At 42.6% G+C, this 13,508-nt stretch overlaps 1 protein-coding gene across 1 annotated transcript in view; it reads left to right on the plus strand.

Moving 5' to 3' along the window:
- The first annotated feature begins 4,206 nt into the window (after nucleotides 1-4,206).
- The window catches only part of LOC129829503 (sodium-dependent neutral amino acid transporter SLC6A17-like), a 56,024-nt gene continuing 46,722 nt past the window's right edge, over nucleotides 4,207-13,508 (plus strand). The window contains exon 1 of the mRNA XM_055891219.1: nucleotides 4,207-4,555. The gene's annotated coding sequence lies outside the window, so the exon portion shown is untranslated. The remainder of the gene's footprint in view (nucleotides 4,556-13,508) is intronic.

Below are 13,508 nucleotides of genomic sequence, written 5' to 3' on the forward strand. Positions count from 1 at the left end.
CTCCTCACAAGACGAAGGGGAGGACCGTCCTCCTCACAGGACGAAGGGGAGGACCGTACTCCTCACAAGACAAAGGGGAGGACCGTCCTCCTCACAGGACGAAGGGGAGGACAGTCCTCCTCACAGGACGAAGGGGAGGTCCATCCTCCTCAGAGGACGAAGGGGAGGTCCATCCTCCTCAGTTAATTTCCTAAAAAATAAAAATAGTGAAACATTTCAGAAGTTATACTTTTTAGATAAAACTATACTAAATATAATCACGAGTCTCCAAATAATTGATTAAACCACACTATTATGCAAATAAGGTCTACAGTAACCTCAACAGCACTCTGTAGGGGTAGCACCATGATGTAGCCGGAGGACAGCTACTTTCCGTCCTCCTCTGGGTACATTGACTTCATTATAAAACCTAATAGGCTCATGGTTCTCACCCCCTTCCATAGACTTACACAGTAATTATGACAACTTCCAGAGGATGTCCTCTAACCTATCAGAGCTCTTGCTTCATGAACTGACATGTTGTCCACCCAATCAAAGGTTCAGATAATTAATGTAGTACTGAAGGCATAAGCTACAGATAGCTAGCACTACAGTGCATACAATGTTGGTGAGTAGTTGACTCGAAGAGAGAGATGAAGACAATAGTTGAACAGTTTTGAACAAATTAATTTCTTCCAAAATGAAGTAGAAGCAAAAGAGAAATATATATAGAGAGATTGTCATTTTCTTTCACTTTCAGTTTCACTCACTTAGCTAGCAAATGCAGCTAGCTAGTTTAGCCTACTGAAACACCCTGCTCAAACAGAGGGATGCTAGGTTAGCTAGCTGGCTATGACTATCCAACACAACACTGTAAATCTTCCAAGTCAAGGTAAGCTTTTGGTTTTACTAATTTAAGTTTGCTTCCGTTTAAGAAATGTTTTTCAACAGAATAGGTAACAGGTAATAGGTAACAACATCTCCTTTGTCAACATCTCCATCCTCAACACTGGGGCCCCACAAGGGTGCGTTCTGAGCCCTCTCCTGTACTCCCTGTTCACCCACGACTGCGTGGCCATGCACGCCTCCAACTCAATCATCAAGTTTGCGGACGACACTACAGTGGTAGGCTTGATTACCAACAACAACGAGACGGCCTACAGGGAGGAGGTGAGGGCCCTCGTAGTGTGGTGTCAGGAAAATAACCTCACACTCAACGTCAACAAAACAAAGGAGATGATTGTGGACTTCAGGAAACAGCAGAGGGAGCACCCCCCTATCCACATCGACGGGACAGTAGTGGAGAAGGTGGAAAGTTTTAAGTTCCTCGGTGTACACATCACGGACAAACTGAAATGGTCCACCCACACAGACAGCGTTGTGAAGAAGGCGCAGCAGCGCCTCTTCAACCTCAGGAGGCTGAAGAAATTCGGCTTGTCACCAAAAGCACTCACAAACTTCTACAGATGCACAATCGAGAGCATCCTGTCGGGCTGTATCACCGCCTGGTACGGCAACTGCCCCGCCCACAACCGTAAGGCTCTCCAGAGGGTAGTGAGGTCTGCACAACGCATCACCGGGGGCAAACTACCTACCCTCCAGGACACCTACACCACCCGATGTCACAGGAAGGCCATAAAGATCATCAAGGACAACAACCACCCGAGCCACTGCCTGTTCACCCCGCTATCATCCAGAAGGCGAGGTCAGTACAGGTGCATCAAAGCAGGGACCGAGAGACTGAAAAACAGCTTCTATCTCAAGGCCATCAGACTGTTAAACAGCCACCACTAACATTTAGTGGCCGCTGCCAACATACTGACTCAACTCCAACCACTTAAATAATGGGAATTTATGGAAATTATGTAAAAATGTATCACTAGCCACTTTAAACAATTTCACTTAATATAACGTTTACATACCCTACATTACTCATCTCATATGTATATGTATATGTATATACTGTACTGTATATCATCCACTGCATCTTGCCATCTTTATGTAATACATGTATCACTAGCCACTTTAAACTATGCCACTTTATGTTTACATACCCTACATTACTCATCTCATATGTATAGACTGTACACTATACCATCTACTGCATCTTGCCTATGCCGTTCTGTACCATCACTCATTCATTTATCTTTATGTACATATTCTTTATCCCTTTACACTTGTCTGTATAAGGTAGTAGTTGTGGAATTGTTAGGTTAGATTTCTTGTTGGTTATTACTGCATTGTCGGAACTAGAAGCACAAGCATTTCGCCACACTCGCATTAACATCTGCTAACCATATGTGACAAATACAATTTGATTTGATTTGATTTTGATTTGACCCCTGATCACGCGTAAACACAGTTCATTTTCATAACAGCCATGTTGTATTCCTTCTCGCATGCAGGTGCTCTCCTCCTCTCACCTCTTCCCTTCGCTTGTGGACTTCAATGCACAACACAACATCAGCTGTACGTGACCAGGAGAAAAAAACCTTTCCAAGCCAAACCGCTACACACAGCCTACATCGTTGTTGCCATGTTAGTTAATAAAGTAATGTCATAGTCACCTAATAGAACTAACAAGTTAGTAAACCCACTACAATCATGCAGCAACGTTAAAGTGTACAGTCAGTAAGCAGTTACACTGGCGGGCCCCGGTGGCAATAAATTAGTAATACGAAACGTTTACATTGACTTGGAAGAGTTCCAGTGTTGTATTGGATAGTCATAGCCAGCTAGCTAACATAGCATCCCTCTGTTTGAGCAGGGTGTTTCAGTAGCTACATTTGCTAGCTAAGTAAGTGAAACTGAACGTTTAAAAAAAATGACAATCTCTCTATATATATTTCTCTCTTGCTTCTCCTTCATTTTGGAAGAAATTAATTTATTCAAAACTGTTCAACTATTGTCTGTCTCTCTCTTTGCGCCAACTACTCACCAACATTTTATACACTGCAGTGCTAGCTAGCTGTAGCTTATGCTTTCAGTACTAGATTTATTATCTGATCCTTTGATTGGGTGGACAACATGTCAGTTCATGCTGCAAGAGCTCTGATAGGTTGGAGGACATCCTCCGGAAGTTGTCATAATTACTGTGTAAGTCTATGGAAGGGGGTGAGAACCATGAGCCTCCTAGGTTTTGTAATGAAGTCAATGTACACAGAGGAGGACGGAAGCTAGCTGTCCTCCGGCTACGTCATGGTGCTACCCCTACAGAGTGCTGTGGAGGCTACCGTAAATCTTATTTGCATAATAGTGTGTTTTTAATAAATTATTTGGTGACGTTTTTATATTTAGCATAGTTTAATCTAAAAAGTGTTTTATGAAATTCACTGAGGATGGTCCTCCCTTCCTCGTCTGAGGAGGCTCCACTGGTCTCAACAGAGCAGGGCTGTAACATGTCATATAATACAATGTAATAAATAATGTCAACAGAGCAGGGCTAGATAGATAGAGCCAAGGTCAGAATAAATCCCTGATGTCAAAAAAGAAAAATGACTGTGCCAAAAATGGATGGTCAACAACTCAGGAGGACAGTGGAGGCAATAAAGAAATAGCCTGGAAGACATATGTGATGTTGTTGCAACAACATATTACACAGAAATACAACACATTATGGCATGCCACAGCATGTTTAAAATGCCACTGATGTCTCACTATACAGTAACCATATCTATAACGTGCAATTACCAGTAATAACAATGATATGAACAATATATTTGCTCATTCATTTGTTTCTTTGTCAGAAGACAACGCCCTACACCGTAGGTGTAATTGGACAAACTACACTGTTTGGATATGCAAATATCCTATTACATATTTACAAGCGCTAATTGAGCATGTGATGTCTTTTTGTCAAACTTGTTTGACGGGGTGCTAAATCACACACCTAATTAGTAACCTATAGCATTGTGTAATGTTGGTTGACCCCTGTACCTGTGATCATAAGGCGTGTTTTGCTCCACTTCAACCAGCTGTGACAAAACAATCTGATACCTGCTTCGAACAACATGCATCATCTCTTTTAGTCAATGAAAGCACTCACTCACTCGGGTTACACAGACCACCTGTGCTGTTATTTTCCCCACAGGACTGGCTATACTGCAGTCAGATGCTTTAAAATAGGTTTGTAAACATCTGCTGACGTAAGAAGTTAGGATGACTCAAACCTGCGTCAGGCATCGTGATGGAAAAAACCTTCCCCATAGTAATCCTTAAATACGTGGGAGTTGTCCCACCAACATCAGCCACGTGGAATAAACCTGCATTGTCTATATTATCACTGATAATATAGACAATATCATTGTTGGATTGATGAAGTAATACAATAAATGGTCGTTTAATGTGTGTAAAAGTGACCGTTATTAGCCGCTAAACTTGCCAAAGAGAACCGTTGGGTGTCTGTTTGCGTCAGACTTTACGCGCCTCACCGCATGTCAATTTCCATCAAGGAGCTCTCGGTGATCTCGCATCTCAGTGCGCGCAGAGGAGAGATGGGTGAATATATGCCTTACTGAACGTGGGGATTTTTTAAAAACTGTTTTTGAATATAGACTGTTGTTCAACTTCGAATAAGGTAAGAATGGCATTGAGCCTATACGATTCTTATTTCCTTCTTCCATCTAGCAACGCATTATTCGACTGCATCATGACATATCTATAGGCTGCAATAAGGAGATCATTGTTATAGTCAATGGAAATTAACCGTTATTTCTCACCCTGTTAAATCTGTCTATAATACGTGTTGGTGTTTCTGCATGATTGTTGCAATAGGCTATTGTATACTGTAGGCTTGCCTATAGAAACCGTTCGCCCTTTTCGGTGCGAGATGAGCACTCATAGCATATAGGTTGCGGTGTGGTCTACAATATTTAGTTCGCTAATGGGCCTACGATTCGCGTCTGCGTCTTTCATCCCAGGTATAAAACGTATTGAGCGATCAGGTCACTTATTTAGGAAATATTCTACTTTGCTCCGTCTTTGGATGCACGGATGTGGATGTCCTATTCGGTTTTTCTTGATTTGACCTTGGCGACCATTCATGTTTCCACCAGCTGTTTTTCAACTGTTTGAAGCAATAATAAAACCAATTCCACTATGGAGCGTCACACTACGCAGTGTGCCTGTGGACACGTGATGATGATGTCTCTCAGTTCGGCCTGGAGGATGCACACCTATCGTATCAAGATGCTAGAAATCAAGATGCTATGGGATTTTTACTCCGTTTTTATACCCAAATCGACTCGGGAACCACATAGAATAGAATAGAATAGATTCTATAGAATATAATAATTTGTTGTTCTCAGAGAAGGCCATTCTTTCCCCTAGTAGTTTTGAGTTTGACATTACAGACCCTGGTTCGATCCCGGGCTGTATCACAACCGGCCGTGATCGTGAGGCCCATAGGTCTCACACATTTTGCCCAGCTTCGTCCAGGTTAGGGGAGGGTTTGGCCGGGGTAGGCCGTCATTGTAAAATACGAATTTGTTCTTAACTGACTTGCCTAGTTAAATGAAGGTTAAACATAAGGGACAGATCGACATTTACCGTGGGGGAGGGGCTGATCCAACTCAACGTGTCATCCAAAAACAAATGCACCCCCCCCCTTCCCTATCCCCCAAAGTGACATATATTTTCACATGACCCTCCCCTTGTACTGTAAAATAAATTGAACACCCTCCCTCTCATATAATTAACTAAAAATAATGTTTACGACCACAACTACAATAACTGGAGCGACCCCGTGTTTATACATGTGGATATCGACATTGCGACTTCAGCATGCTTTTGTGGCACAGTCAATCCCACGCAGGACTACTAGCCAGAAGGTTGAGGGTTCACCGACCACCAAAGATAAGCTCAGTTTCCCTGCCTGTTTCATTACTCTACGATCAGAGCAAGCTGCGTACAATAATCACCTAGGGAGGAGATCCGATTCTCCACATTTTGATGCCATATTTATAATTACAGAGCCTTCGGAAAGTTTTCAGACCCCTTGACTTTCCCACATTTTGTTACGTTACAGACTTATCTAAAATGGATAAAAAAATAATAATCCTCCGCAATCTACACACAATACCCCATAAAAACAAAGTGGAAAAAAAAGGGTTTTATACATTTTTGCAACAAAAAAATACAAAAAATTAACAGAAATACAATATTTACATAAGTATTCAGACCCTTTGCAATGAGAATCGAAATTGAGCTCAGGTGCATCCTGTTTCCATTGATCATCCTTCAGATGTTTCTACAATTTGATTGGAGTCCACCTGTGGTAAATTCAATTGATTGGGCATGATTTGGAAAGGCACATACCTGTCTTTATAAGGTCCCACAGTGGACAGTGCATGTCAGAGCAAAAACCAAGCCATGAGGTCGAAGGACTTGTATGTTGTGCTCCGAGACAGGATTGTGCCACGGCTCAGATCTGGAGAAGGGTATCAAAACATTTCTGTAGCATTGAAGGTCCCCAAGAACAGTGTCCTCAATCATTCTTAAACGGAAGAAATTTGGAACCACCAAGACTCTTCCTAGAGCTGGCCGCCCGGCTAACTGAGCAATCGGGGGACAAGGGCCTTGGTCAGGGAGGCGACCAAGAACCCGATGTTCACTGACAAAGAGAGTTCCTCTGTGTAGATCGGAGAACCTTCCAGAAGGACAACCATCTCTGCAGCACTCCACCAATCTGGCCTTTATTGTAGAGTGGCCAGACGGAAGGCACTCCTCAGTAAAAGGCAGACCACCATAGTCCCTGTGCCCAAGAACACTAAGGTAACCTGCCTAAACGACTACCGACCCGTAACCCTCACGTCTGTAGCCATGAAGTGCTCTGAAAGGCTGGTCATGGCTCACATCAACACAATCATCCCAGAAACCCTAGACCCACTCTAATTTGCATACCGCTCCAACAGATCCACAGATGATGCAATCTCTATTGCAATCCACACTGCCCATTCCCACCTGGACAAAAGGAACACCTATGTGAGAATGCTATTCATTGACGACAGCTCAGGGTTCAACACCATAGTGCCCTCCATGCTCATCACTAAGCTAAGGACCCTGGGACTAAACACCTCCCTCTGTAACTGGATCCTGGACTCCCTGACGGGCCGCCCCCAGGTGGTAAGGGTAGGTAGCAACACATCTGCCATGCTGATCCTCAACACTGGAGCTCCCCAGGGGTGCGTGCTCAGTACCCTCCTGTACTCCCTGTTCACTGATGACTGCACGGCCAGGAGCGACTCCAACACCATCATTAAATTTGCAGATGACACAACAGTGGTAGGCCTGATCACCGACAACGATGAGACAGCCTATAGGGAGGAGGTCAGAGACCTGGCCGTGTGGTGCCAGGACAACAACCTCTCCCTCGACGTGATCAAGACAAAGGAGATGAGTGTGGACTACAGGAAAAAGAGGACTGAGCACGCCCCCCATTCTCATCGACAGAGCTGCAGTGGAGCAGGTTGAGAGCTTCAAGTTCCTTGGTGTCCACATCACCAACTAACTAACATGGTCCAAGCACACCAAGGCAGTCGTGAAGCGGGCACGACAAAACCTATTCCCCTTCAGGAGACTGAAAAGATTTGGCATGGGTCCTCAGATCCTCAAATGGTTCTACAGCTGCACCATCGAGAGCATCCTGACTGGCTGCATCACTGCCTGGTATGGCAACTGCTCGGCCTCCGACCGCAAGGCACTATAGAGGGTAGTGCGAATGGCCCAGTACATCACTGGGGCTAAGCTTCCTGCCATCCAGGACCTCTATCCAGGACCTCTATTTTATTTGACAGCCCGCTTGGAGTTTGCCAAAAGGCACCTAAAGGACTCTCAGACCATGAGAAACAAGATTCTCTGGTCTGATCAAACCAAGATTGAACTCTTTGGCCCGATTGCCAAGCATCACGTTTGGTGGAAACCTGGCACCATCCCTACGGTGAAGCATGGTGGTGGCAGCATCATGCTGTGGGGATGTTTTTCAGCAGCAGGGACTGGGAGACGAGTCATGATCAAGTGAACGATGAATGGAGCAAAGTACAGAGAAATCCTTTATGAAAACCTGCTCCAGAGTGCTCAGGACCTCAGACTTGGGTGAAGATTCACCTTTCAACAGGACAACGACCCTACGCACACAGCCAAGATAACACAGGAGTGGCTTCGGGACAAGTCTCTGAATGTCCATGAGTGGCCCAGCCTGAGCCCGGACATGAACTCGATCAAACATCTCTGGAGAGACCTGAAAATAGCTGTGCAGCAACTCTCCCCATCTAACCTGACAGAGCTTGAGAGGATCTGCAGAGAAGAATGGAAGAAACTCCCCAAATACTGGTGTGCCAAGCTTGTAGCGTCATACCCAAGAAGACTCGAGGCTGTAATCGCTGCCAAAGGTGCTTCAACAAAGTACTTAGTAAAGGGTCTGAATACCTATGTAAGAATGATGAAGAAAAACTGTTTTTACTTTGTTATTATGGTGTATTATGTTTAGATTGATGAGGGGAAAAAAACATTTCATCATTTTAGAATAAGGCTGTAACGTAACAAAATGTGGAAAATGTCATGGGGTCTGAATACTTTCCGAATGCACTTTATATGTACATATCTACCTCAATTACCTCGTACCCCTGCACATCGACTCAGTACTGGTACCCTGTGTATATATTCAAGTTATCGTTACTCATTGTATATTTATTCCTCTTGTTATTTTTTTCTATTATTTCTTGTTTTTCTCTCTACATTGTTGGAATGGTCCCATAAGTAAGCATTTCACTTGTAGTCTAAAGCTTGTTTACGAAGCATTGTTCGTTGTAATACTGAACCAACTGAGACGGAAACGCGAGGGCTTACTCAACCCATTATCCTGAAACTACTATTTATACTAAAGTTCTGATGTCTTTTTCTTTATTGCCTATTGTGTTCAATTTGATTTGATTTGACATCACCCATCATGCCATTGTACCTAACATTAATGCACTCTTAGCCTTGACCCCAGTTGTGACGGTGTGATGTCTGGCAGCGTAAGGCTAGTTCACTCCTATCTTGTCACAGTGACTTAATGTGATTGGCAGCTGGCCTTTAAGAGCTGTCTATATGAAAGATTGGATGGTGCAGGGATGAGATTTAAATTTAACAGGAAGAACCATTGCATACCAACCATTGCCTACCAAGGATCCATCCAGTCATTTGACCTGTAGAAATGCCACCATTCATAAATGATCAGTGGAGGCTCCTAAGAGGAGGAAGGGGAGGACCATCCTCCTCAGTGAATTTCTTAAAAATAAATGTTTTTAAACATTTAAAAAGTAATCCTTTTTATATAAAACGACAATAAATATATTCACATGTCACCAAATAATTTATTAAAACACATTTTGCGAATAAGGTCTACAGTAGCCTCAACAGCACTCTGTAGGGTAGCACCATGGTGTAGATTCTGTCCTCCTCTGGGTACATTGAATTCAATATAAAACCTTGGAGGCTCATGGTTCTCACCCCTTTCCATAGACTTACACAGTAATTATGACAACTTCCGGAGGACGTCCTCCAACCTATCAGAGCTCTTGCAGCATGAACCGACATGTTGTCCACCCAATCAAAGGATCAGATAATGAATCTAGTACTGAAAGCATAAGCTACAGCTAGCTAGCACTGCAGTTCATAAAATGTGATGAGTTGTTGACTCAAAGAGAGAGACGAAGACAATAGTTGAACAGTTTTAAACAAATTAATTTCTTCCAAAATAAAGGAGAAGCTAGAAAGAAATAGAGAGAGAGATTTCTTATTTTTTTCTTCACTTTCAGTTTCACTTACTTCGCTAGCAAATGCAGCTAGCTAGTTCAACCTAATGAAACACCCTGCTCAAATGTTAGCTTGCTGGCTATGACTATCCAACACAACACGGGAACTCTTTCAAGTCAAGGTAAAGATTTGGTTTTACTAATTTATTGCCACCGGGGCCCGCCGGTGTAACTGCTTACTGACTGTACACTGTAACGTTGCTGCATGATTGTAGTGGGTTTACTAACTTGTTAGTTCTATTAGGTGACTATGACGTTACTTTAGCTAACATGGTGACAACGGTTTGGCTTCAAAAGTTTTTTTTCACCTGGTCACATACAGCTGATGTGTTGTGCATTGAAGTCCTCAAGCGAAGGGAGAGGTGAGAGGAAGAGAGCGCATCGATGCGGGAAGGAATACAACATGGCTGCTATGAAAGTGAACTGTGTTAACGGGTGATCAGGGTGTATTCATTCTGCTGATTCCGTTGAAAAAAAATCCTAAACGTAAGCAAACGGAACAAAACGGGGATAAACATACCTGAATTTGTCCAATAGAAACTATTGTTTGCAACTGTTGGACTAATGATTACACCTTATTTCAGCTAGATGCAGGCAAGAGTGTGCAAGGCGGTATTGAATGTGTCACTGTCTGTCACCTCAAATTTGTCTCTCGACCTATGTTTACCTACGTTGTTAACTTTCATTCATAGGCTAGGTTCTAGCAACCTCACGATGGGTATTGGGAAAATTAGAATATCGTGTACAGTAGTAGCCTAAAACTATCGCTGTTACATTGAACTGGGTGAATGGAATATGAATGACAATCAGCCAATATGCTGTACTAGAAATAAGGCCGCGCTCATGAAAAACGAATCGTCCTCCGTCATCTTAAACAGCACTGACCGCCACTGTAGTTGATACCAGTGGGAGCAGATACGACAAGAGTACAGTGACTGGTCTGCTCTAGCTTACCCCTCTCTCTCTCTCTCTCTCTCTCTGACTTCCTATAAGACAGTTTGAAGTGAATCACTCAGTCCATTTCAATATGATCATTTAAACATCATCTCGTCACAATAGAAACTTGACCATTATTTGCATACGTTCCATAAATAGGCCAGAAACGATGTTACATCCCCAAACTGCGTCCCAAATGGCACCCTATTCTCTACGTAGTGCACTACTTTTGACCAGGGCTCAATGGTGCCCTATTCTCTACTTAGTGCACTACTTTTGACCAGGGCTCAATTGTGCCCTATTCTCTACTTAGTGCACTACTTTTGACCAGGGCTCAATGGTGCCCTATTCTCTACTTAGTGCACTACTTTTGACCAGGGCTCAATGGTGCCCTATTCTCTACTTAGTGCACTACTTTTTACCAGGGCTCAATGGTGCCCTATTCTCTACTTAGTGCACTACTTTTGACCAGGGCTCAATGGTGCCCTATTCTCTACTTAGTGCACTACTTTTGACCAGGGCTCAATGGTGCCCTGTTCTCTACTTAGTGCACTACTTTTGACCAGGGCTCAATGGTGCCCTATTCTCTACGTAGTGCACTACTTTTGACCAGAGCCCTATGGACCCTGGTCAAAAGTAGTGGACTGTACTCACTGCACCAAATACCCTAGTTTCAGACAATATCAACACATTTAGATAAAAAATACACAATATCAAGACATTTATATAAAAAATACACAATATCAACACATTTATAAATAAATTGACAACATCAACACATTTATATGAAAATACACAATATCAACACGTGTATTTTTTTTTAAACTAGAAGAAGAGGGAAATGTTTGTCATGTGTCAGTTGTGCGTACTTTACTCAGAAAAAATAATCTGCCTAATAAATCCACGCAGGGATAACAAACCCTAACACAAAAGACTAACACACAACCAGGAACAATCACGCACAAAACATAATGAGAACCAGAGGGTTAAATAGGGAAATAATAATAACGTAATGGAATCAAGACATAACAAATGGAAAAAGAAACGTGGATCCGGTGGCAGCTAGAAAGCCGGTGACGTCGACCGCCGAAAGGCCGCCCGAACAAGGAGAGGGACCAACTTCGGCGGAAGTCGTGACAATGTTCTAGCTGTGAATATGTAAGGGTTGACGAGTGAGTGAGAGTAGGAGCAAAAATGTAGTTGAGAAGCAGGTGTGAAGAGTCAGGGAAAATCGTGATTGTCTGTGGTCTATTGCACAATCAGATGTTCTGAGTAGGAGCTTTTTCTCCCCAGTAGGGCCCTTCTTCTCCGGTCTGCTGATGCAATCAGGTCATCAAACTCAAGGAAGAGTCAGGGTTGGGAAGTTCTTCAAAAGGAATCCGTCTCCTCTGAGTCTGTCTCCACATCAGACATCATGTCTTCAGTTGCACCCGCAAAACGCTGCTTCTTTTCAGCAGAGTTATTTTTGGGCCGACATGCCAGATTCTGATTTTCCATATTCTGTATAATTACAGAAGACAAGTTATTTTGCCATTAAACAACACTGGAATCTCAATAAGCAACACTGGAATCTCAGTAAACAACAGTGGAATCTCAATAAGCAACACTGGAATCTCAGTAAACAATACTGGAATCTCAAAAGCAACAGTGGAATCTCAATAAACAACACTGGAATCTCAATAAGCAACACTGGAATCTCAGTAAACAATACTGAAATCTCAATAAGCAACACTGGAATCTCAGTAAACAATACTGGAATCTCAATAAGCAACACTGGAATCTCAATAAACAACACTGGAATCTCAATAAGCAATACTGGAATCTCAATAAACAACACTGGAATCTCAATAAGCAACACTGGAATCTCAATAAACAACACTGGAATCTCAATAAGCAACACTGGAATCTCAATAAGCAACACTGTAATCTCAATAAGCAAAACTGGAATCTCAATAAGCAACACTGGAATCTCAATAAGCAACAGTGGAATCTCAGTAAACAACACTGGAATCTCAATAAGCAACACTGGAATCTCAATAAACAACACTGGAATCTCAATAAGCAACACTGGAATCTCAATAAGCAATACTGGAATCTCAATAAGCAACACTGGAATCTCAATAAACAACACTGGAATCTCAATAAACAATACTGGAATCTCAATAAGCAATACTGGAATCTCAATAAGTGTAACAGTTTTAACTTTAGTACGTCCCCTCGCCCCGACCTCGGGCGCGAACCAGGGACCCTCTGCACACATCGACAACAGTCACCCACGAAGCATCGTTACCCATCGCTCCACAAAAGCCGCAACTCTTGCAGAGCAAGGGGAAACACTAGTTCTAGGTTTCAGAGCAAGTGACGTAACTGATTGAAACGCTATTAGCGTGTACCCGCTACACAACACTGGAATCTCAATAAGCAACACTGGAATCTCAATAAACAACACTGGAATCTCAATAAACAACACTGGAATCTCAATAAGCAACACTGGAATCTCAATAAGCAACACTGGAATCTCAATAAACAACACTGGAATCTCAATAAACAATACTGGAATCTCAATAAGCAATACTGGAATCTCAATAAGCAACACTGGAATCTCAATAAGCAACACTGGAATCTCAATAAGCAACACTGGAATCTCAATAAACAACACTGGAATCTCAATAAGCAATACTGGAATCTCAATAAGCAACACTGGAATCTCAATAAGCAACAGAGGAATCTCAATAAACAACAGTGGAATCTCAATAAGCAACACTGGAATCTCAATAAGCAAAACTGGAATCTCAATAA

This window comes from Salvelinus fontinalis, chromosome 31, assembly GCF_029448725.1.
Source record: "Salvelinus fontinalis isolate EN_2023a chromosome 31, ASM2944872v1, whole genome shotgun sequence".
NCBI lineage: Eukaryota > Metazoa > Chordata > Actinopteri > Salmoniformes > Salmonidae > Salvelinus > Salvelinus fontinalis.